This window comes from Centroberyx gerrardi, chromosome 4 (genome assembly GCF_048128805.1).
Source record: "Centroberyx gerrardi isolate f3 chromosome 4, fCenGer3.hap1.cur.20231027, whole genome shotgun sequence".
Classification (NCBI taxonomy): Eukaryota; Metazoa; Chordata; class Actinopteri; order Beryciformes; family Berycidae; genus Centroberyx; species Centroberyx gerrardi.
Genome location: NC_136000.1, coordinates 35,242,822 through 35,268,871, shown reverse-complemented (window position 1 = coordinate 35,268,871; position 26,050 = coordinate 35,242,822). Strand labels below are relative to the sequence as shown.

Genomic DNA, 26,050 nt, shown 5'->3' with positions numbered 1-26,050 from the left:
TAGTTTTTGAGATATGGATGTTTGTTCGACACCAGTGCTTTTCCTTGTGTGCCTTTTTTGAACAGATTTTGTCTTTTAACCTTCAATCACTTCCACAACTTTAACATTACATACATATGTTATATATTAAACTCTTCAGCTACTTCTGCTCTCACTCACAATGTAAATATATAAGCAATATGATGTATAGTTTTTGAGTTATTAACGTTTGTTCGACACTAGGGCTCCACTCTGTCACACTACTTTCTGTTCCACTGCTGCTCTCTTACACATGCAGCTCTTCTCCACTTGTCCTTTTTTCACTCTTCTCCATTTTAACATGTCTTTTACATATTTTCATACCTTTTTACTTGTTAGTATTATTACATTTTATTACATTTCTAACATTACTACTTGTCACTGCCTTCTTACTCTTCCTACTTTTCATACTACTAGTACCTTCCAGCATTTCTCTCACTCACGTTGTTGGACACACACACTTCTCATTTTTTCACTCTTCTCCATTTTAACGTGTCTTTTACACATTTGCTCACCCTTTTCTTCTCACTATTTTTACATTTTAGTACATTTCTAACATCATTACTTATCACTTGGACACTCATTACAGCTCCTTCAAAGAAGTGTTTTAAACTGCCACATTTCCCACAGTTTTAACATTACATACACATATACTTTTGTTCAGCCGTTTTAATTTGAACAGACAATACACGGTCAGTCATGTTAAGAAACACGCACACGGACACACCCACGCCCACACGTGCCTACACACACCACATATGCCACAGTTTGCACGCTCAGCAATCACACGCATTTTCTCCAGAAAATGCACCTTTCTAGTATTGCAGATAATATTCCCCACCGTACATTTCTTCGGCACCTAACTCTTTCCACATACTTTCACCTAGAGACTCCGTTCAAACTTTCCACTGTTCAGCTTCTTTAGGAGATGCGTGCTTGTATTTTTATAAGCAATCTGATTTCTACTTTTTAAAATATTCTACTTTTTTCTATTTTTCTGTTTTACAATGTAAGTCTATGGGAGGACTGTTCAAATGCTAGAGTGCGTGATGTCATCACACACTCTAGCAGACTCTACAGACTGTAGAGGCTGTGATTTTCACTAAATATTCAATTTTCTTAAACGGTCATGACTCCCACAACTTTCACACTACATCCACATATTAGATATCAAACTGTTCAGCTACTTCTTCTGACACTCACAATGTAAAAATATCTAACTCATAGCTTTTATACTTTTTGAGTTAGGGATGTTTGTTCAACACTAGTGCAAAACTGTTTTACAGTACTTTTCTCTCCTTTGAACAGCCTTGTCTTGTACACTTTTCAAAACTGTCACAATTCCCACAATTTTTACACTACAGACATATATTTTACATCAAAGTCTTTGGCTATTTCTTCTGTCACTCACAATGTAAATATCTAAGTGATAGCACTTGTAGTTTTTGAGTTAGGGACGTTTGTTCAACACTACTGCTTTACAGTTTTTTGACTACTTTAAACAGATTTTTCTTTTTACACTTGCAGTATTTAAACTGTAGTACCTCCCACAATTTTCACACTACATAATTATATTATATATCAAACTCTTCACATACTTCTTCCGTGTATCACAATGTAAATATCTAAGTGATGGGATTTGTAGTTTTTGAGATATGGATGTTTGTTCGACACCAGTGCTTTTCCTTGTGTGCCTTTTTTGAACAGATTTTGTCTTTAACCTTCAATCACTTCCACAACTTTAACATTACATACATATGTTATATATTAAACTCTTCAGCTACTTCTGCTCTCACTCACAATGTAAATATATAAACAATATGATGTATAGTTTTTGAGTTATTAACGTTTGTTCAACACTAGGGCTCCACTCTGTCACACTACTTTCTGTTCCACTGCTGCTCTCTTACACATGCAGCTCTTCTCCACTTGTCCTTTTTTCACTCTTCTCCATTTTAACATGTCTTTTACATATTTTCATACTTGCCACTTTCTTACTTTCTGTTTTTTTCTACTGAATATATACCTACTCTTCATACCTGCTATTCATACTCCTTATTCCTTTCAGATTTTACAAAATAGTCTTCCTACTATCTCCTTCCACCTTTTACACATAAGCCTTCCTACATATTCTCTTACTTTTGTACTTGTTACTATTATGAAATTTTAGTACATTTCTAACATTATTACTTATCACTTTGACACTCATTACAGCTCCTTCACAGAAGTGTTTTAAACTGCCACATTTCCCACAGTTTTAACATTACATACACATATACTTTGGTTCAGCCGTTTCAATTTAAACAGACGATCCACGGTCAGTCATGTTAAGAAACACGCACACGGACACACCCACGCCCACACGTGCCTACACACACCACATATGCTAGGTATTCGTTACTATGGGCTGTCACGAGCAACCGTTTGCACGCTCAGCAATCACACGCATTTTCTCCAGAAAATGCACCTTTCTAGTTCTTATTTTTCTTCTTCCTCCGGACAAAAGTTTGGCACGCTTCTCCTCCTACAGTTTTTACAGTACATACACATGTGAGACATCAAAACGTGCGGCTCATTGAGGAATCGTGTGCTATTACTTTTCTAAGAGATGCATCATAAGGTTTTTGAGATATTAAGGATTAAATGCCATTTTAGACGCAATACACACTCATTGTAAAATGATGAGAACCATGTGGACTCAATTATAGGATCACAGAGCCAGAAATGTAACTTTCGTTTTGTCCTATTTAAGTTTCGTTTTGTCCGCCATCTTGTTTCTCCGCACGGTAGCTGAAGCTAACTGAAGCTAAGGTAGAATCAGATCAGTATGGATGTATTTGGACTTTTATTCTGTATATTAAAAGTCTACTGCGGAGTTTTTGACCGGCTGGCTTGATGCATAATTTGTGACAGAGGGGCCGTTTACCGGCTGGCTTGATGCATTTGAGACAGATGGAATCGCGCTGCGGAGATCGGCAGGTACGTTAGCACGCAGTAGCTGAAGCTAACTAGCAAGCAACAGTAGCATGAGCTTACTAGGCTATACAAATGAAATGGTCGAGCTCATTCATGTCAGTGCTTCGACACAGCCAGCAGATGGCGACAGAGACCATGAGTTCCCCACATGGGCTTTCTGTCAGCCTCAGCTGCCGTCTTTGTGATGTGTTTAAGTTCCTTGGAAAGCTGGGAATCTGTCCTTTCGTTCGATACCAAACATGTTGTTGTGGAGTGATGAGAAAAGTATCCCAGTGCCTTTGAACGCAACTGGCTGAAAAATTGTCTTTTAAACCCATGTCAATGAACTGACCAAGAAAGTAAAATGTAAACTGTTTTTTTTTTGGGGTTTTTTTAGAAATAAGCAATGTCTTACCATGAGTAGTAGGATGCAGATTGTATAAGCAACACTTATTATCAGTGCTTGATTAGGGTGCTGCTGGGTGATGCATTTTATAGGGATTGCTCTTGTTTTTCTTAGTAGACGAACAGTTACATGCTCAACATTTAAGATCGTGTTTTAAATGAAGGATTTTAGAATATTTAGTTATTGTGCACAAAGCCAGCTTTCGCTTGATTTGGTGGCAAGTGGCAGCCGCAGCAGTAAGCATAGCAGTCCTGTAGGGGGCGGAGGGGGAGCAGAGCAGCTATGGTTGGGTCAAACTCCACAAGGATTTCAAAAGCAAACTAAATGCGCGATTTGAGTGGCTGACTTGGATCTAGCATCGCGAGACTGTGGTTGATTGCGTCTGTCCCGCTTGAATTCAAACAGTTGCCTTACAGCTTGTCTGACGGTAACAGCGTCCTTCTCAGGTGAGTGACATGATATGATATTTTTCAAATCGGGTCAAGAGCTAAGAGGTAAATTGTATGAATTCGTTTTAGTATTTGGATTAGGATAATAATACTTTCCTTCATGTGGTACAAGAAATGGAATTGAATATGTGTGGTAGTTAGAAAACGTTGTCTGAGCAAAGGTGCAGTCTCGGTATGGTTGTCTCCCTAACAAGGCTACATTAATTCCACAATTTCTCTGTTTTTGTATTGAGAGCTAGGACACAATTTTCTCCTCAAGTGTGAGTTAGGCCTAGTTAAATTACTATAAATTTAATCTGATTAGGGTAGGGTTGCCAACCCTCGCGGATTAGCCGGGAGACTCTGGTAGCCTCAGTGTCCTGGAATGGAAAAATAGATAAATAGAAAATAATAATAATAATAATAATAAAAATGCACTACGTGGGTTGATTTAAGTGACATGAGACATAACTGGGAGGATTTACTAAATTGTTTTGAATGTTGCGTAATGTTTGTTTTAACCAAACAGGCGATGTGTGTGTGCGTCGGGTACGTTGGGCGTCGTGAGCGTCCACTGACTTTGCTGGGCTGTGCCTTTTACATATTTACTGTGTTGTGTTGTGTTGCGTATTTAGCAATTGGCAATGTGTGCTGATGGTAAACGGGACATGCACGTTGCGCATTTGGCATTGCGTAATGGTGAGGGGAACATGTAGATTTTGGCATTTGACATTGCGTAAATGCATGTCAGGAATGAAGTAATGTGCAAATTTTCATAGTAGATGATCTTATTTTTCTACTTTTGCATGGTAACGTGTGTGTTTGAGAGAGAGAGAGAGAACTGATTGATGCTGTGCGTCATTGTGTGGCGATTTTTGTGTTTGTCTGTGTGTTCAACCTATAAACCTGGCAATTTGTACCAGATAGAGCTATGTTGACAAAATACCAGCTCTGGAAAATTGTATATCCTACTATATGATGTAATAATCTGCTCACTTAACTGTTCTGGTTATGCATCGCTACATAGTTTTAACGGCTGTTTTGTGTATACAGTGTTCAGCAGTTTATCTCTGTATTCATAGATTGACGATACAGCTTGCGCCTCTTCACTGATCCTTCTCAGGTGAGTCACCTGACAAACGTTGTGCTCATAAAAATGGCATTTTAAAACGGGTGTAATGGCTACATATTAATTTGGTACAGGGCCTCAGTTCGGCTACACCTTTAATTGACTAGGGTGCGACAGCTCAATCAGTTGCAGATGACGTCTATGTTGCTTTGCAGCAGATGCTTTAACGTTACAACTGCCAGGTTTTAAATGAAAGACATGATAGTAGAGGGATTATCACACACAAATGACCTGACCTGACAAACATAATTTTGATGAACCATTACACCCCTATTAAAATGACATTATGCAGTCTGTTACACAATTTGTGTGTAGCTGCTATCATTTTGTGTCTGTGAGGCTGAGTACTTTGTTTCTTTGTTGTTAGACTACTGTTCCAGTCCTACACCACTTCTGCAGTCCTTTTCAGGTAAGCCACCTCCATATTTCAAAACACATTTTGCAGCCTCTCATGGCATTACACAAAATGTTACAGTTCAGTTTGGTGGGTATTTGGCCCTGTGTTGGATAATTGGTAGGTCAGCTGTTATAGCAATTGAAACAACACTGCAAAGATCCAGCCTTGAAATCCCACTGACTCACACTGACAATGTATGCAATAACTGTAATGTAAAGTCCCTATCAATCTAAAAACTTCTATCCTCATCACTCAAAAAAAAAATGCTCTTCTGGTTGGCCATGTTTGCCACGTCAGCTGTCTGACTGCAGTGTCTTTGTCCAAAATAAATGTAAGCAAATAGTATACTATGTTTGCAGCTGCTATTATATTCATTCAAACATTAACTTACACATTTAATTCTTTTTCTGTGACTTTAAATGTAAAATACAGTTTTGTGAATATTTTATTACCTTAATAATGAAGTCCTCTCTAATGAATAGTTGTATTTCACTATTATTTGCAGGGTCACACCTGATAAGGGGTCCAGAAGACAAGTTGCACATTCACAGTGCTGCACTTTTACATCTTGGTTAGTGTGCCACAGGATAGTTAACATGACTTTGCCATGTTGTCATTACAGTTTCATTAACTTGCACTATGACGTACAAATGATTGTGTGTTTTTGTGTACTGAAAGTAAAGATGCTCTTATTAATTACTGTTTCTTTTTTCAGGCTCCCTGTGTTTACCATCTACCAGAGAGACCAATTACTTCAATCTTTTATATATTCATTTTGCAATTCATAGATTAGGTTTATACTATAGTATTAGTTTTGAGTAGTTTAGATTATATTAGTTTAGTTTATATTTAAGGTTAGGGTTAGGGTTAGTTTATTGCATTAGATTAGATTACAGGTTATTAGATTAGGATAGATATTATTACATATTAGGTTAGCAGTTTGATCTTCACCAGTACTTTTCAGGTGAGTGACTGAATACCTTCTTTCAAGACCTGTGCTCATAAGGATGAAAATAACATTTTAAAATGGAATTGTGGTATGAGTTCCATCAAGTGCCATTTAGCTGCTATCACTATATGTCTGTGAGGCTCAGTAGCTTGTTTCTTTGTTAAACAAATGTTCCAATGCTGCAGCAGTAAAGCTGGTTTGGAGAAAACCAGCCATGAAATTGGAAATTGTTGGTGCACTATTTTCAAATCCACACATTATTAGCCAGGTCAAAAGTTTCAAATTAGAAATGTCATTTTGCATGTAACTGAACAAAAATACATGTCAAGTGTACACAAAGCTAAACTTACAGCTGTCTGTAATTTTGTGCTTTATGTTTTTACTACTTTGCAGGGTCGCACCTGCTAAGGGAATCCAGGAGACTACTTATCGTCTGATTTGCATTTTGGTGTCTCAGTAAGTTCTATGTTTCTACAAACATTTTGGACACTGTCATGGCACTATGGCAAATGTTGCATCATTCCAGTGATGCTGACATTGTGAATCTACACATCAGCAGTCAGAGTACTATTCCATAAAGCCAGATTACCAAATAAACTAGATTCCTTTCAGCAAGTCAATCTTATTTACAGGGAATTTCCTGTAAATGTAATCTACGAGACTTGCAACCCATGAAGCAACCAACTATTTTGGCTCCCTAACAAATTGTGTACTTTAGGTTAGCTGCCATATATACTACAAATATCACATTAACAGTCTATCCGTATGTTATGCACATCAAGCTATTCAGTATTGTCATCATATCTACAACAGCTACAACTGTAAAACTGGCTACCTATGAATTACACTAATATAATAGACAGATGATCTTTCATATAATGGTAAATTATGAAAAAATATGTTTTACATATTTTCTGGCATAAAAAAAAAAAGCGATGCAAATGCTGTGAGTGGTGACACATTTGACATTGGAAGTGTACTGCACAGTAAATATTCCCATTCAATTCAATAGTAAATTCATACAGGTCATTTTTGACCCACTTGTGCATGTAATTTAACTCGTATCTGGGAATAGGCTCCAGGTCAGAAGTGTGAAAATAAACATCCATTTGAAAGTTATTGAGCAAAAGAAAAAATTTGTGCAAGTTGTAAAGATTAGCCACAATAGTTGACCAGTCAAGTAGTGTCAACAGCCAACTACTTGACCAGGCTGATTGATTAAATCATAAATACTATAAATAATAAGTAATCTACCAAATTTTATATAACCCAATTAAACTTAAATCTATATTTTGAACCTGTGCACAATGGCATTCAGCACTGCGTGCTATAGTTTATGTGTATATGTTTTTTCAGATGATGTCATAGTTGCCGAATCCCACCAATTTCATAAAGGTTGGGAAAAGCTGTTTTAAACATGCCCTATTAAACCTTCATGATTAATCTAAAATATGTCACGTACAAATTGTAAACTAGATGAAGGCTGCAGGTCCATATTCAACAAAAAAAGAAAGGAAGAAATAGACCATAAAGATCTTTTACATTTCACTTTGCCCTTTTCTTAATTAATTTAAGGAGAAATTGATAAGCATTCTTCTTAAAAAATACACAGTTCTTGTTTTCATCAACAAGATAACCCAGAAACGTATTCTTAAGGCTATCTACATTACAACGCCATTTAGATATAGCCATTCTTGAGGCTGACTACTTGACTAATCATTTAGACAATCCCCCAACCACTCCACCTTGAATAAATGGAGTTTTGTATGTCCCCATGAAGTGTTCTCTTTTTCACAGCTGTATTTCATTATTACATTGCAGGGTCACCTGATAACGCAGCTCAGGAGACAGCTTTTCTAGTGTTGGAACTTCTTGTCTTGGTGAGTGTGTCACAGGGTCTTTGACCTCTCACATTACTGTGTCATTCTATCTTCATGCAATATGGTAAATTGTCATTACAGATACAGTGGCTTGCAGTTAAGGTCATTGTTAATCTGCTGAGTAAAAAGTAATGGTCGTTCTTTAAATTGCTGTTTCTTTTTGCAGGATCCCTGTGTTTACCATCTACCAGAGAGAACAACTTCACGCTTCAGTTTTCAATATTTTACATATATTATATTACATTTCATTAGCAGACTTTTGATAGGCCACAATTTTGCAAGAATTGCTTAATAATTACAACATTGTTTGACAGTTTTGAAGATGCCAAGGAAAAGCAAGAGATCCCAGGCTGCAAAAACCCGCTGGACAAAGATGGACCTGGCAGATCCACAGACCAGTCTGCCCGGAACCAGCAAAGAGGTACATTGTGAAGAATTGTGTATCCTTCTTCTGCATTTGACAATAATATCCAAGATATATTTGCACCTTTGTCTGCTAATGTCTGCTTAAAGGTCCCATATTCTACACTTTCCAGTGTTTTACTTTATGTCTTGAGGTCTATTAAAAGCTGTTTGTGTGGGGTCATGTACCAAAAACACTCTCAATCCATTTTTACAAGTTCATTTTGCAGCATCTCTCTAAGCTTTTCCAAGAACAGGCTGTTTCTGCTGCTGTGTCTTTAAGGCTCTTTAATATTAATGACCCCTCTGTTTTCACCATGTTTAGATAGCACATCCAACTCCTTTATAATCAAGGGGTAAGGGGAGTCCTGTTTTACACGATATAGGACCTTTAAAGAGCAAACACTTTGAAAAAATGACATGAAAATGTTACTATTTGTCATCAGATACCTGAAGGCCAGACGGATCAAGGGGCAGCAAAGCGCCGGCGTAAGATGGACGGGCCAACTGTACACGCGCCAGTCAAACAGGTACATACATTGTTTTACAGTGTACAGACACAGCATATTTGCAGCACACTCAGTTATATCTTTGCTAACTCTTCATTACCACAAAGCGCAGTGGCAGCAAATTATAACACCAAAGATATGGCTGGACAGCCAGGGTTATATATTTGTTGGCTGCTCATCATCACATAATGTGTGAAGTTACATTTCTTTCAAATTCTTTTAAAATGTGAGTGAAACATAGATTCTACTACAATTTTTATGACAATTCTACTACAATTTTTATGACAATTCCCCAATCAATCACTATTTAGCAAATGCTCAATTGTACAGTGATGTTGCATGTAATGTGGATTTAATTTACACTAACTCAACCATATGGTTTAGAGACTGAAACAATGAAAACTTACAAGAAGAATAATGAGATTGTCTAATACCATTTCACTCAGACTCAATGTGTGATCGGTAATGCATTTCTTAGATTTTAACATAGATTGCCCCCCACATGCATTTTAGCATCATGTACCTGCTCTATTTAGAATGTATTACCACTGTATTTGGTATAAAAGTATAGATTTGTTATCTGCACCACTCACATTGTAGTTGCTTCTAGGGCTGTCCCCGAAAAATCAACAATTCAAAAGTGTGTATCCTTCTGCATTTGACAGTCTTAGCCACTTCTAATGAAGATATATTTGCGCCTTTGTCTGTTAATGTCTGCTTAAAGAGCAAACACTTTGCAAAAATGATATAAAAATGTTGTCATTTGTCATCAGATACCTGAAGGCCAGAGACCTCAGGGGCCAACAGAGCGCTGGTGTAAGATGAGCACACCAGCTGTGCATGCACCGATCAAACAGGTACGTGAGTTTTCATATAGTGTAAGACACAACATTTGCAGCACACTCAGTTACATCTTTGCTAACATGTCATTATCACAAAATACTTGAAAGTCCAGTGGCAGCAGTTACACTGGAGATATGGCTTGACACCCAGGGTTATATCTTATTTGGCTGCTCATCATAACATAATGTGTGAAGTTACTTTTCTTTTAAATGGCTGTTTGCAAAATATTCTTCAATCTTACATCCTTTCGTTACTGCTGTTAATATTTTCAAACCTTTGATTGAAACATGGATTCTGCTACAATTTCACTACAATTCCCCAATCAATTACTGTTGGCAAAATTGTACAGTGGTGTTGCATCTAATGTGGATTTAACTTACAGTAAGTCAAGCACATGGTTTATAGACTGAAACAATGGAAACTTCAAAGATTAATAACAAATTATAACTCCCTAATACCATTTCACTCAGACTCGAGTGATCATGTGTGATGAGATGTTTACTCTCTCTCAGCCTTGGTTGCTGCATGTATCTGAACATGTTAAGATCGCATGTCACTGATTGTAATACAATTCTATTTAAAGCTACTATTTTTCACACAGAATGCCCCCCCACATGCACTTTGGCATCATGTACCTTCCTTATTTAGAATGTAACACCACTGTATTTGGTATAAAAGTATAAAGGTGTTGTCTGCACCAGTCACATGTTAGTTGCTTCTAGGGGCTGTCCCCGAAAAATCAACAATTCAATGGATCAAGCAACAGACGCCATATCGACTGCACTGATCATAGTGAAATCATCCAAATAAATTCCTAAATTACCCACTTGATTAATTCAAATTACCGTAAAAAGTATTTGCTGTAAACAAGCATTTTACTTACAATTAATTTCAACTGCAAAGCAAAGGCAGTCAAACAGATAATTACACTGTTGTGTTTGGAAGGGTGACAGCAGCAAAGCTAATTACAATACTACTCACTTAATTGGGTATTTGAACAAACACTATTTGATGGAATACAGCAAGATCCCACACAATATGCTAGCTCACAACAAGAATATACTGAGGCAGCAAACATTAGAGGATGCAGTTAAAAAAGAAAAAAAAAGAAAGAAAACAAGAGAGGATTATCATTGAATTTACGGCAATGGATGACCATCCCCTGTGCCCTTTGGCTGTTTAACATAGCATTTAAAAAAAAAACTCAGACACTGCCCTTTTGTACTACTGTACAATCTGGTATTTGAAAACCTTTTTAGAAAGATGGGACCACAATTACTTTCATTACAGACATTTGGGTGTTCAGATGTCTCCTCCATGTCATTGCTAAGTTTGACCATGCACTGCATTGATTGCAGCTTTAATTTACAAAGTGCAGCATTGAAAAATAAACACTGACATTTCAAAATGAAAATGCCTAGTTGAAAAAAAAAACAGTTATTATACCACTGGTAGACTGGTTTGTTTGATGAATCTTAGTCAATTAGGAAAAATCTTAGTCGGGGACACCCCTAGTTGCCCATCAAAAAGAAAGATATTGTATAATTGTGCTCAATACTATAAACATAACGCATTTGCACAAATAATAATGGTGTCACACCATTATTTAATATTTTATTCAGCTACCTGATCAGACAGATGAAGAGTCACAGATTCAAGAGCCACGCAACAGTAAACCTGTAGTTCAGGTTTCTGGCACAGGACATGCAAAAGCTGTCATCACACCCAGGATTACATCTGTGCAGGCATCTCATTGTCAAAATGATGTCAGATATGATCCCTTCTCAAGAAATCATCAGTGCACATGTGTAGCTCTGACATTTCTGGCCTACCACAATGAAGGAGCACAATTGAAGAAGCCTGACCTTGACAAAATACTACAGGAGGGTGATTCTTTGTACACCTGTGTTAAGACAAACCTTCTTATAGAGAAGACATTTCAAAGCAACCACTTGAGCATGGAAGAACTGCCACTGAGTGTTGCAACACACCAAACTACATACAGTGTACTCAAGTCTCCAGTGGTGATGGGATACCTGAGAGCCACACCTAGTGATGGCATGCAGAGTTGGTGGCTGAATCTTTCCAACAGACTTCAGTGTCTCTCAACAACTGTCAGCCACGCATTACTCATTGTACCTCCTGAGTGCATTGCTGTGTTTAGGGACAGCTCTGGACGGTACGGCTTCTTTGACTCTCACTCAAGGACTCCCAATGGACTGCCCCACCCTACTGGTCATGGAACTGCTGTGATGTTGACTTTCACACACCTGAGTGACATGATTAACAAGATACACATGTTGTTCCAACATCGTGGTGATAAAACCCAATATGACTTCATGCCTGTGTCATTTCAAATGGAGCCCCAACCCAGCCAACATTCTGGACAGTCAACTCATCTGCAGATCTCACAAGAGAGTTCAACTGTACCACAAGCAGAGACAAGTGTAGAGCCCCAACCCAGCCAACATTCTGGACAGTCAACTCATCTGCAGATCTCACAAGAGAGTTCAACTGTACCACAAGCAGAGACAAGTGTAGAGCCCCAACCCAGCCAACATTCTGGACAGTCAACTCATCTGCAGATCTCACAAGAGAGTTCAACTGTACCACAAGCAGAGACAAGTGTAGAGCCCCAACCCAGCCAACATTCTGGACAGTCAACTCATGAGCCAATCTCACAACAGATTTCAACTGTACCACAAATGCAAATAAGTGTAGGAGCCCAAAACCCACAAAACAAAGGACAATCCAGAAAGATGAGCAAATTAAATAAACAACGGCAAAGAAAAGAAGCAAAGCGCATGGAAAGGAACATGAAAAAGCAATGTGCAGAATATAAAGATGCAGCTGCCTCTCATGAACTAAGAAAAGAAAAAAAACGGCAATTTGAGAAAAACAAATATGCCAGTTGTTCACAGTTTCGGTCAAAAAAAATTGCTATGTACAGGTATGTACATGACTCTGACTACCGATTTAAAAAAAAATTATCAGTCAGAAAGCATTATGCAGATTATCTTGGATTCAAAATGATGAAGAGAGTATACACCAAAACTCGTTATCACATGGATCCTGATTTCCAAAAACAAAAGAAGGCATACACGAACAGGAGATATAACAGAGATCCTGATTTCAAAAAAAGACGGAAGGCATACATGATCAGGAGATACAATAGAGATCCTGATTTCCAAAAGAGACAGAAGGGATACATGATGAGGAGATACAACACAGATCCTGATTTCAAACAAAAGCAGAAAACATACATTACATCAAGGTATGCATGTGACCAGGAGTACAGACTGAAACAAAAACAAACTATTCAGACTAGGTATCAAAATGATCCAACTTTCAGATTGCATCATATACAACGCTGTACCCTAAACAAGAGGAACAAATGTGTCAGCAACGCTGCATATCACATCCTTAATAAGATGCAGTGTGCATTGAAAATAAAAAGAAAATACAAACAATTCTACTTTAACCCCCAGCAAATACTGCAGCTTAATGATCAAAAGCAGCCCACAGACAACCGTTTGATGCAAACTGCCATATCTGTGTTCCATTCACAAACTCAACACGGCCCCACCCATATCTGCACTGTCTGTCACAGAACCCTGTTCCCTAATCAAGTTCTATCTTGTAACCGAACAAAGTACATTAAAAATCCTCATGTGGTAGCTGCTTGCTTGACAAGAAAATATGTTCATATTTGTGACACTGAATGCTCAGGTCCAGAAACATGTACAGTTCCCCCAGAGAGAAGAGAAGAATGGATTTGCCATACTTGTGATAACCATCTGAAGACAGGACATATGCCATCCATAGCGGTGGAAAATAAATTAGAGCTGTCACCCATCCCCCCAGAATTGTGTGACTTGAATGTGCTTGAAAGACAGCTTCTAGCAAAAATCCTGCCATTTGCAAAAATTGTTGCATTGCCCAAAGGACAACAAAGAGCTATACATGGTGCTGTTGTGTGTGTGCCATCTGAGGTGGAGGCAACAGTGAATTGTCTGCCAAGACCTAGCAGTGAATCCCAGCTCTTGAAGGTGAAGCTAAAACGACACCTAAATTACAAAGGACATCAATACTTCCAGACAGTGAATATGACAAATGTGCTAGCAGGCTTATCACAACTGAAAGAGATACATCCAGAATACAAAGATGTAACAATAAATGACAATGCCACATTTGACGATGAAAATAATCCTGATGAACAGCCAGAGGAAACGGAGGAGCAAGAAGCAATGCAGAGGAAGACAGGGATGAGCTTAGACCTGGTCTTACCCTAGACACATGCATGCAGCCCGCTGACATAGGACAGGAAACTTTATCATACGGTGAGGGAATATTCAGTATTGCACCCGCCCAAGGAAACCGACCTGTTGGCTTTTTCTCAATCCCAAAACTTGAAGCAATGTCATTCCCTGTTCAGTTCCCCAATGGACAGAATACACTCGATGAAGAAAGAAAAATAAAACTATCCCCAAGCATGTACTTCAATGCAAGGCTTTTCTCTGTGGATTCTCGTTTTGCACGGGACCAGAGTTACCTCTTCTTTGCCCAGTTTGTAACAGAAATACACATGGCTAGAAATAGCATGTCTATCCAGTTGCGGAAAGGAAAACCCACCACCAGAGATGGACGTCCCATTTCCAACAGCATGCTACAGGATAAGCATGAGGTTGAGAGACTGATATACAACAGAGATGCAACACGGTTCATGCAACCACTGAGAGGGACTCCAGCTTACTGGCAAAAAACACTGAATGATCTGTTTGCCATGATCAGACAGCTGGGGAAGCCTACCTTCTTCTGTACATTTAGTGCAGCTGAAATGAGATGGCCTGAGATCATAACAGCAATAAAGGCTCAACAAGGTGAACAGGTGGACTTTTCAGAGCTTGACTGGGCTGCAAAATGTGAAATACTGCGAAGCAACCCTGTCACTGTCATGCGCATGTTTGAAAAACGTGTTGACGCACTACTGAGAGATCTGCTCATGTCACCGGCCCAGCCCATTGGTAAAGTAGATGATTACTTTTACCGAGTGGAGTATCAGGCCAGAGGAAGCCCGCATATTCATTTACTGGCTTGGATAAAAGATGCCCCTGTGTTTGAAGAGGACCCTGATGAGAAAGTGTGTGACTTTGTTGACCGTTACATAACATGCCAAATGCCTGACCCCAGCAAAGACCCTGAGCTCCACACAATTGTCACTGAGGTTCAAGTTCACAGCAAAAATCATTCCAAGTCATGCAAGAAAGGCCGCGTATTGTGTAGATTTGGATTCCCCAAACTACCCATGTCAAAGACCATTATAACCCACCCACAGCCCCCTGAAAAAACAGCTAAAAGCAACGCAGATGCCACAGAGTCACAATCAAATGACAATGATCTTCCAAAGTCAACAGCGGAAGCCAAGATGAAGCTCAAACCAGTGTGGGATTTGCTCAATGACCCAAGCGCCTCTTTGGATAACGTGACAGACGTACTGTTGAAATGCAATTTGAGTCGCGAGGACTACATGAGATGCGCTGCAGGAGTATGTAACTCAAGTGTCATTATCATGAAGCGCGATCCAAAGGAATGTTGGGTGAACGGATACAATCCAGATTTGCTAAGAGCATGGAATGCAAACATGGACATTCAATACATTCTTGACCACCACAGTTGTGTCATGTACATGTTGTCTTACATATCCAAGCCAGAGCATGAGATGAGTGAGTACCTTAAAACAATACTTAAGGATATGCGTGCAACAGATGTAAATGAAAGAGAGGAAATGAAGCAAATAATGCAGGCTTACTCTAAGCACAGACAGGTCAGTGCTCAAGAGTCTGTGGCAAGAACATGCAGCTTGCCAATGAAGATGTGTTCACGCACTGTTGTATTCATACAAACAGATGACAATGCACTAAAAATGAGTCTCCCCCTAAGTGCCTTACAGAACAAAATGCCAGATTCTGAAGATGTGTGGATGTCAGGATTATCAGACAAATACAGAGCAAGACCTGAAACGCCAGAGTTTGAAAACATGTGTCTGGCAGAATATGCTTCAAAATACAGGATTGTCTATGGCCAACAAAGACAAGGGAAGAATGTCGTGCGGCTACTAAATGACATGGGATACATTCAGAAAAGAACTCGAAGAAAGCCAGCAATCATCAGATATACCCGCTTCTCACAACAAAAGCATCCCGAAAAGTTTTATGGAAGATTGCTAAAACTGTATCTCCCAAACCGCTCAGACTCACAGCTAAAAAACCAGAGATACCCAACATATAAGGAATTTTACCAAAATGCCTTTGTTGAACTCCCAGGAACAAATTGCATCCAGTCAGTACATATGATAGTCAGAAGAAACAGAAAAGACTACGAACAACACAGCTCAGAAGTTGACAGAGCAATTGATGAATTTCAACAGAATGGGCCATTTGAGAATGCATGGACAGCTTTTGCACCTGAAGTTGAACTAGTTCGTTTGGAGTGCATCGAAGAGCAGGAACAGATACATCCCCAACAAGACAATGAACAAGATGACGTTCCAGAGTACAGCACTCTTCCTCGAGAGAAAGGTGGAGTCATACCAGCAATAGAGGTACCCCAGATAACCCTTGCTGCTATGCAAAAGTTGTATCAAACTCTAAACCAAGTACAAGCATCCATATTCTACACTGTCTGTGACTGGTGCTACAAGCGTGTGTGGGGCCAGAATCCCAAACAGTTCTTTTATTTTGTTTCTGGAGGTGCTGGCTGTGGCAAATCCCATCTCATCAAATGCATACATATGGAGGCAACAAAGATACTGCAACAACTCCCCAGATTACATCAGGAAGCAGACATGTCTACGCCCACAGTGCTACTGACTGCCTTTACTGGCACTGCGGCTTTCAACATCTCAGGAAAAACGCTGCATTCTGTTTTAAAACTGCCATTAACTTTGAAGCCACCTTACCAAGGACTTGGAAATGCACTGGATGAACTGAGAGCGACATTATCAAATGCAGAGATTCTAATCATCGATGAAGTGTCCATGGTTTCGAAGAACCTGTTTGCTTATGTCAACTGGAGATTTCAGCAGATCAAAGGCAACAAGAAACCTTTCGGAGGGATGTCGGTACTAGCAGTAGGAGACTTTTACCAGCTGCCACCCCTCGGTAAAGCCAAACCACTTTGCGTGTATGAGGAGGACGTACTTGACCTGTGGCAAGACCACTTCCAGATGATCACCCTGACAGAGATCATGCGACAGAAAGATGATCTTGCTTTTGCAGAGCTCTTGAACAGAATACGAGTGAAGCAAAAGAAAGAGCCTTTGAGTGAGAGTGACAAAGCTTTGCTTGCACGGGCTGTAACTGACATCAAAGACTGCCCACCTGATGTACTGCACATATTTGCAACAAACAAAGAAGTAGACCAACACAATACTGCAACAGTATTTGCCCTCCATACCAACATCATAAACATTGATGCTGACGACTACAAAAAAGACCCACGAACAGGACAGATGGCGAAACAGACTACACCCATCAAAGGTCAAAAAGGAGATTTACCCGACACTATACAAGCCGCAGAGGGAGTTTGTGTCATGCTGATTCGAAATATAGATGTAGAAGACGGCCTAGTGAACGGTGCATTTGGAAAGATAGCCAAGATTGTGACTGAGACACAAAGTGGAACAAACGCAGTAAAGCTGCTTGGACTTCAGCTGGACAATTCAAGTGCAGGTCAGAAACACCGCAACAAGACACAGGATGGACCACACAACTTGGTGTACATTGAGAGAACAGAGGAAAGAATGAGCAAAAAAGGAGTGGTTCGCAGGCAGTTCCCCATGAAGTTGGCCTTCGCGTGTACAGCCCACAAAGTTCAAGGTATGACACTGCAGTCTGCTGTGGTCTCCTTGAAACGTGTATTTGAACCAGGAATGGCCTATGTTGCACTAAGCAGAACAACGTCACTTCATGGACTGTATATGACAGACATCGATGAAAATAAAATATATGCTGATCCTAACATCACAACTTCACTGGAAAACATGAAAAGAGCATCATTCAGCAGTATAATGCCACTTTTGGAACATGTACAGGTCACAAACCAAGTCCAAACATTCAAAATCATTCACCACAACACCCAAGGACTACCGTCTCACATTGAAGACATCAAACGGCATCATGAGTTGACACTTGCAGATGTTTTATGTGTAACGGAAACCAAGCTGTCTGGCTCATTTGTTTCTACAAACCTCCAGTTGGAAGGTTACAACATGTTTACACGCAACAGACACCTGTCTTACACAAACTATCCTGACATTGCATGCAAAGACGGAGGTGGAGTCGCTATCTACTGTAAAAGCCATATTCAAGCCCAGGCCAAGCAGTACATACAAAATGTGACGGACCTAGAGTTTGTAGTCATCAAGATTGAGGCCCCAATCAGAGCACTGATTGCTGCTGTCTACAGACCCCCATGTTACAGTGTTGGAAATTTCCTACGAAACCTGCAAAGTCTTTTGGATTCTTTGGAAATTATGGATCACCATCCAATCATTGTCTGTGGTGATTTTAACGAGGATCTCTCATCCAGTGGAAATACACCCATATTCCAGCTGTTTCACGCAAGAGGATATGCACAACTCATCAGAGCTGCAACCACTGAAAAACACACACTCCTCGATCACATGTACATCTCTCAACCACAACTCTGCCTCCAGTCAGGTGTACTGCAAACATATTACAGCTATCACAATCCTGTTTACTGCGTTTTAACCATGTGATGGCCCAGGATGAGGAACAATGCACTGTTCTCAGCTCTTGGTACAATGATTTGCTTGTAGGTGTTCGGTTTCTGAACTGCTGAGCGGGCTGTCTCAAGCCAGCAGTGTCAGCCGTCCCTTTAGCTTATTGTTGTTTAAATCGAGAGTGAGATCACAAATTATTCACTCATGTTGGGGATGTTCAGGGTACAGCGGGCTCATACTGGCACAATGATCTGTTTAGGCTCCAGTAGACTTCTGCATTATTATTGTTCATTACTGTTTATACTCTTTTTTTCTGTTAAACCTTTATCCTATCTTATGATCAAGACAAGAGTCAAGGATCATATGATAGTACAGACATGTCACTCAGTGAGGAGTGATGCACTGTTCTCCGCTCTTGTTACAATAATTTGCTTCTAGGTGTTCGGTTTCTGAACTGCTGAGCGGGCTGTCTCAAGCCAGCAGTGTCAGCCGTCCCTTTAGCTTATTGTTGTGTAAATCAAGAGTGAGATCACAAATTATTCACTCATGTTGGGGATGTTCAGAGTACAGCGAGCTCATACCGGCACAATGATCAGTTTAGGCTCCAGTAGTCTTTTGCATTATTATTGTGCATTCATGTTTATGCTCTTTTTTTTTTTTTGTTAAACCTTTATCCTATCTTATGATCAAGACAAGAGTCAAGGATCATATGATAGTACAGACATGTCACTCAGTGAGGAGTGATGCACTGTTCTCAGCTCTTGGTACAATGATTTGCTTCTAGGTGTTCGGTTTCTGCACTGCTGAGCGGGCTGTCTCAAGCCAGCAGTGTCAGCCGTCCCTTTAGCTTATTGTTGTTTAAATCGAGAGTGAGATCACAAATTATTCACTCATGTTGGGGATGTTCAGAGTACAGCGGGCTCATACTGGCACAATGATCTGTTTAGGCTCCAGTAGACTTTTGCATTATTATTGTTGATTAATGTTCATACTCTTTTTTTTTTTCTGTTAAACCTTTATCCTATCTTAGAGAGTGAGATCACAAATTATTCACTCATGTTGGGGATGTTCAGAGTACAGCGGGCTCATACTGGCACAATGATCTGTTTAGGCTCCAGTAGACTTTTGCATTATTATTGTTGATTAATGTTCATACTCTTTTTTTTTTTCTGTTAAACCTTTATCCTATCTTATGATCAAGACAAGAGTCAAGGATCATATGATAGTACAGACATGTCACTCAGTGAGGAGTGATGCACTGTTCTCCGCTCTTGTTACAATAATTTGCTTCTAGGTGTTCGGTTTCTGAACTGCTGAGCGGGCTGTCTCAAGCCAGCAGTGTCAGCCGTCCCTTTAGCTTATTGTTGTGTAAATCGAGAGTGAGATCACAAATTAGTCACTCATGTTGGGGATGTTCAGAGTACAGCGGGCTTATACCGGCACAATGATCAGTTTAGGCTCCAGTAGTCTTTTGCATTATTATTGTGCATTCATGTTTATGCTCTTCTTTTTTTTTCTGTTAAACCTTTATCCTATCTTATGATCAAGACAAGAGTCAAGGATCATATGATAGTACAGACATGTCACTCAGTGAGGAGTGATGCACTGTTCTCAGCTCTTGGTACAATGATTTGCTTCTAGGTGTTCGGTTTCTGCACTGCTGAGCGGGCTGTCTCAAGCCAGCAGTGTCAGCCGTCCCTTTAGCTTATTGTTGTGTAAATCGAGAGTGAGATCACAAATTATTCACTCATGTTGGGGATGTTCAGAGTACAGCGGGCTCATACTGGCACAATGATCTGTTTAGGCTCCAGTAGACTTTTGCATTATTATTGTTGATTAATGTTCATACTCTTTTTTTTTTCTGTTAAACCTTTATCCTATCTTATGATCAAGACAAGAGTCAAGGATCATATGATAGTACAGACATGTCACTCAGTGAGGAGTGATGCACTGTTCTCAGCTCTTGGTACAATGATTTGCTTCTAGGTGTTCGGTTTCTGCACTGCTGAGCGGGCTGTCTCAAGCCAGCAGTGTCAGCCGTCCCTTTAGCTTATTGTTGTTTAAATCGAGAGTGAGATCACAAATTATTCACTCATGTTGGGGATGTTCAGGGTACAGCGGGCTCATACTGGCACAATGATCTGTTTAGGCTCCAGTAGTCTTTTGCATTATTATTGTGCATTCATGTTTATGCTCTTTTTTTTTTTCTGTTAAACCTTTATCCTATCTTATGATCAAGACAAGAGTCAAGGATCATATGATAGTACAGACATGTCACTCAGTGAGGAGTGATGCACTGTTCTCCGCTCTTGTTACAATGATTTGCTTCTAGGTGTTCGGTTTCTGCACTGCTGAGCGGGCTGTCTCAAGCCAGCAGTGTCAGCCGTCCCTTTAGCTTATTGTTGTGTAAATCGAGAGTGAGATCACAAATTATTCACTCATGTTGGGGATGTTCAGGGTACAGCGGGCTCATACTGGCACAATGATCTGTTTAGGCTCCAGTAGACTTTTGCATTATTATTGTTGATTAATGTTCATACTTTTTTTTTTTTCTATTAAACCTTTATCCTATCTTATGATCAAGACAAGAGTCAAGGATCATATGATAGTACAGACATGTCACTCAGTGAGGAGTGATGCACTGTTCTCCGCTCTTGGTACAATGATTTGCTTCTAGGTGTTCGGTTTCTGAACTGCTGAGCGGGCTGTCTCAAGCCAGCAGTGTCAGCCGTCCCTTTAGCTTATTGTTGTGTAAATCGAGAGTGAGATCACAAATTATTCACTCATGTTGGGGATGTTGAGTGTACAGCGGGTGTTATATATTGGCTGGACAGACTTCCTTTGTCATTAATTATACTACAGCTCTTTTCAAGATTAACTTGCTTATCAATCAGTATCATGGCAGTGTGTAGGGGGCACACTGCCTACATGAGATCAAGCAACATAAAGTACACAAAAAGTACGCAGCAGCTCCAGTGATGAAACAGCACACCAAAACAAAAGAAGACATTGAGGTAAAACATTATGAATAGGACTGCTAAGTGCACAAATGTTGACAGGTAATTGCATGAGTAAATCATCAATACGATGGATTATAGTGTACATGAAGATTAATGTGTGGAACAGAGTTTTTGCAATATAATTTGTATGTTGAAGAATTTATGTATATTATAATGTATACAGTTTCCTGTTTTTGTTGCCATTACTAACATATGTGTCCTTTAGTATAGCCACAGAAAGTGTAGTCACCACACCATGCTTACCAAGAAGCATCATGGCGGCGTGCAGACAGGAAAAAAACAAATCTCAAGCTAAGTGTTCATTTTTTCTCTTCCTTTTATTTTGTTATAAAATAACATTTGCACTACTTTGACAATTTCTCATACAATTTGTCATCACCACATACCCCCAAAAAATGTCATGAATGTAGATATAAGTGAAGAATTAGCACTAATACAGCTGCTTATGTTCTGATTTTTTTCAGACACAGCACAGCTGTTAAACGAAGATGAAGACCACAGTGAACACCACATTGCCGCTGACATTAGCTCCAGTGAAGAAGCAGCACACCAAAACAAGTAGACACTGAGGTAAAGGCTATGAATAATATGACTAGTAAAGACTACTGTTGCATCCAGTGTGTCTTAGCCAGTGTCATATTTAGTCATGTGCTGTGTGTACGGACATACTTGCAGTATATATTATGCATTCTAGTACACATAATAATGAATGTGGTTAAATAAAGGAAGGTGTGCGGTGCAGTTTACATGTTTGCGAGTTGAGAGAGTGTACAATGTACTTAATACAATTTCCTGTTTTTGCTCTCATTACTAATGTGCATTTCCTTCTGTACAGCTGCAGAAAGACTTCAGCCACCACACCATGCTTACCAAGAAGCATCATGGCAGTGTACAGATGGAAAAACATTGTCTAATGATAAGTGTTGCATTTTTTCACTTCATTATATTTTATTGTAAACTAATGTTTTTGCTATTTTGACAATTACCCATACAATACATTGTCACCACATACCAAGGGAAACATTTCACTAATGTCGGTATAAAAGAAGGACTGGGACTAATTCAGCTGCTGATGTTCTCTGACTATTTTCAGACGCAGGACAGCTGATACAGATGAGGAAGCAGTGAGCAAGCAGAGGAAGCAGTGCACCAAAACATGAAGACATTGAAGTAAAGGATATGAATTTCACTGGTAAATTCTAGTGTCGCAGTATATTTTGTCATGTGGGGTTTCTGTATCTATGTAAGTGCAAACAAGTTTACGTTGATGTGCATGCTTACATCTTCTTTAGTATGAACTATACTCTGCATGATGGTGACTATGTGGCTAAATAAGTGAGTCTGCAGTGTATTTTGTGTTAAAATATGTTATCACCACATGCCCAGAGAAACATTTCACTAATAAAGATGTCAAAGGATTAGGACTAATGTAGCTACTGATGTACTCTGATTTTTTTCAGACAGCTGTTAAAGCAAGGTGAACACCACATTGAACACCATGACGACGACGGCAGCAGCTCCAGTGAGGAAACAACGCGCCAAAGTAAGCAAACATTAAGATAAAGGTTATGAAAAATAGGACAGCTACACTTGTTGTCATTACTAATGTGCATTTCCTTCTGTATAGCCATGGATATGTGCAGATGGGAAAACATCTAATGCTAAATGTTGCAGTTTTTCTCTTTAGTATGGTGCAAAATAATGTTTTCGCTATTTCTGCAATTTCCCATAAAATATGTTATCACCACATAGACAGGGAAACATTTCACCAATGTCAATATAAAAGGACTACAACTAATGGAGCTACTGATGTTCACTGATTATGTTCAGACACAGGACGGTGGATACAGATAAAGGAAGAGGACAACAATGGTGAAGACCACACAGAGGACAGCAGCAGCTCCAGTGAAGAAGCAGTGCACCAAAACATGCACACATTGAGGTAAAGGTTATGAATTTCGCTGGTAAAGCCTAGTGTCGCAATATATTTTGTCATATGGGGTTTTTGTATCTATTTAAGTACAAACAAGTTTACATTGATGTGTATGCTTATATCTTCTTTATAATGAACTGTACTATGCATGATGGTGACTGTGTGGGTAAATAAGTGAGTCTGCAGTGTATTTTGTGTTACAAGATGTTATAACACCACACAGGACAGCGGCAGCTCCAGTGAGGAAGCAAAGGAAGCACCCCACCAAAACATGAAGACATTCAGGTAAACGCTATGACTTTTACTGATAAAGCCTAGTGTCCCAATATAGTATGTCACTTGGGGTGTCTTTATTCAACTGCACACAGGTTTACATTGATGTACATGCTTATATCTTCATTATTATGGATTGTAGTGTGCATGATGGTGAGTGTGTGGGTAAAGAAGTGAGTATGCAGTGTGTTTCATGTGTTAAAATATGTTACCGCCACATGCCCAGAAAAACATTTCACTAATGACAATGTAAAAGTGTTCGGACTAATGAAGCTACTGATCTGCTCTAATTTTTTTCAGACACAGCACAGCTGTTAAAGGACAGCAAAGACCACAGTGAACACCACAATGGCAACAGCTCCACTGAGGAAACAGCATACCCAAACAAGCAAACATTGCGATAAAGGTTATGAAAAATAGCACTGCTAAACCCTTACGTAGATGTTTTTGTCACCATTACTAATGTACATTTCCTCCTGGAAAGAAATACCAATGTGCAGATGGGAAGACAATGTCTAATGCTAACTTTTGCTATTTTTCTCTTTACTATGTTGTACAACCAATCATGTTTTCACCATTTCCACAATTTCCCATAAACTATGTTATCACAACATAAACAACAAACAAACTAATTTTTAGATAAAACAACTAGGACTAATGGAACTACTGATGTTCTCTGATTATTTTCAGGCGCGGTACAGTGGATACAGATAAAGCCCAGTGAGGAAGCAGCACACCAAAACAAGAACACATTGAGGTAAAGATTCAACATGTCACTGGTCATGGGAAAATGATCTTACATACACCTCTTCAAAAATTCAGCTACACATAAAGTGACGCATGCCCAGAACGACAATCATTGGCCTGCTTCATATTTCCTCCTACCTGTATCCACTGGCTGAGAGACAATCTGTGGAGTGATGCAAATATATACATCTGTAAAACACTTCATCCCCAAATTAGAAAGACTACCACATGTAACTATATTCATAGTGAGAAATATTCCACAACTCAAGCTTTACACAATGTAAACACTATGACATTTCCCGTTATTACTTCCAACAAAGAACGCAGCTGCCATCTACTATTTCAATGGTGTACTGTACAATCACCAACACAGAACCATAAAAGCTTAGACTGCTCACAGTACATTTTGTGATATGTGGTCTCCTCATCTAAGTGCACACAGTTTTACATTGATACGCATGCTTACATTTTCATTATTATACATTGTACAATGCATGATGGTGCCTATGAGGGTTCTGTGATAGAACTGACTCTGCAGTGTGTTATCTCATTATTTTCAGGCACAGGACAGCTGATACAGATAAACTAAAAGATGACAACAGTAAAGACCACACAGAGAACAGCAGCAGCTCCACTGACAAGCAGCATACAAAAACAACAACACATTGAGGTAAAGGTTATAAAAGTCACTGGTAAAGCCTAGTGTTACAATTTCTTGTTTCATATGGGGTGTCTCTATCTATTGAAGTGCACACAGGTTTACATTAATGTCCAAGCTTGTATCTTCATTATTATGAATTGTATTGTACATGATGGTGACTGTGTGGGTAAATTCATGAAAGATTTCTACTATGTATTTCTTTTTTTTCAGTGTGTACAAGGTAGTGTAGAACTTTCTGTATTTATTCTAGTTACTAACACATATTTCCTTTCATTTCAGAAGAACACATTCAACACCAGACCACTGTAACACAGATGTACTTCATTACATCAGACATCCTCCCCACTGAAATCACCTACTTCAACCTTTTGTTTTTATTCTGTGTATATTGCATTTTATTATTACTAGTAAATAAGAAAATACTCTGACCACGTCATGATCCACCTGATTCCTGTCTCTCCATCCACCCTGAAGCACTGTGCTGATCAGCTGTCTCCGGTGTTCACAGACATTTTCAACACCTCACTGGAGACATGCCACATACCAGCCTGCTTCAAGACCTCCACCATCATCCCCGTCCCCAAAAAAACAAGGACCACAGGACTTCACAACTACAGACCCCTCGCCCTGATGTCTGTGGTGATGAAGTCATTTGAGCGCCTTGTGCTGTCACTCCTCAAACACATCACTGACCCACTCCTGGACCCCCTGCAGTTCACCTACAGAGCCAACAGGTCTGTAGACGATGCAGTAAACA

General features: G+C 39.4%; 1 long non-coding RNA gene across 2 annotated transcripts; it reads left to right on the top strand.

Moving 5' to 3' along the window:
• Positions 1-22,801: 22,801 nt before the first annotated feature.
• Positions 22,802-25,707, top strand: LOC144538536 (uncharacterized). 2 transcript variants are annotated; one of them, XR_013504327.1, is made up of 5 exons: positions 22,802-22,849; positions 24,186-24,291; positions 24,576-24,642; positions 25,193-25,302; positions 25,593-25,707. It is a non-coding gene; the product is annotated as an uncharacterized LOC144538536 (long non-coding RNA). The 2 variants fall into 2 exon arrangements; XR_013504326.1 differs by having other exon boundaries at positions 25,573-25,701.
• Positions 25,708-26,050: the final 343 nt, after the last annotated feature.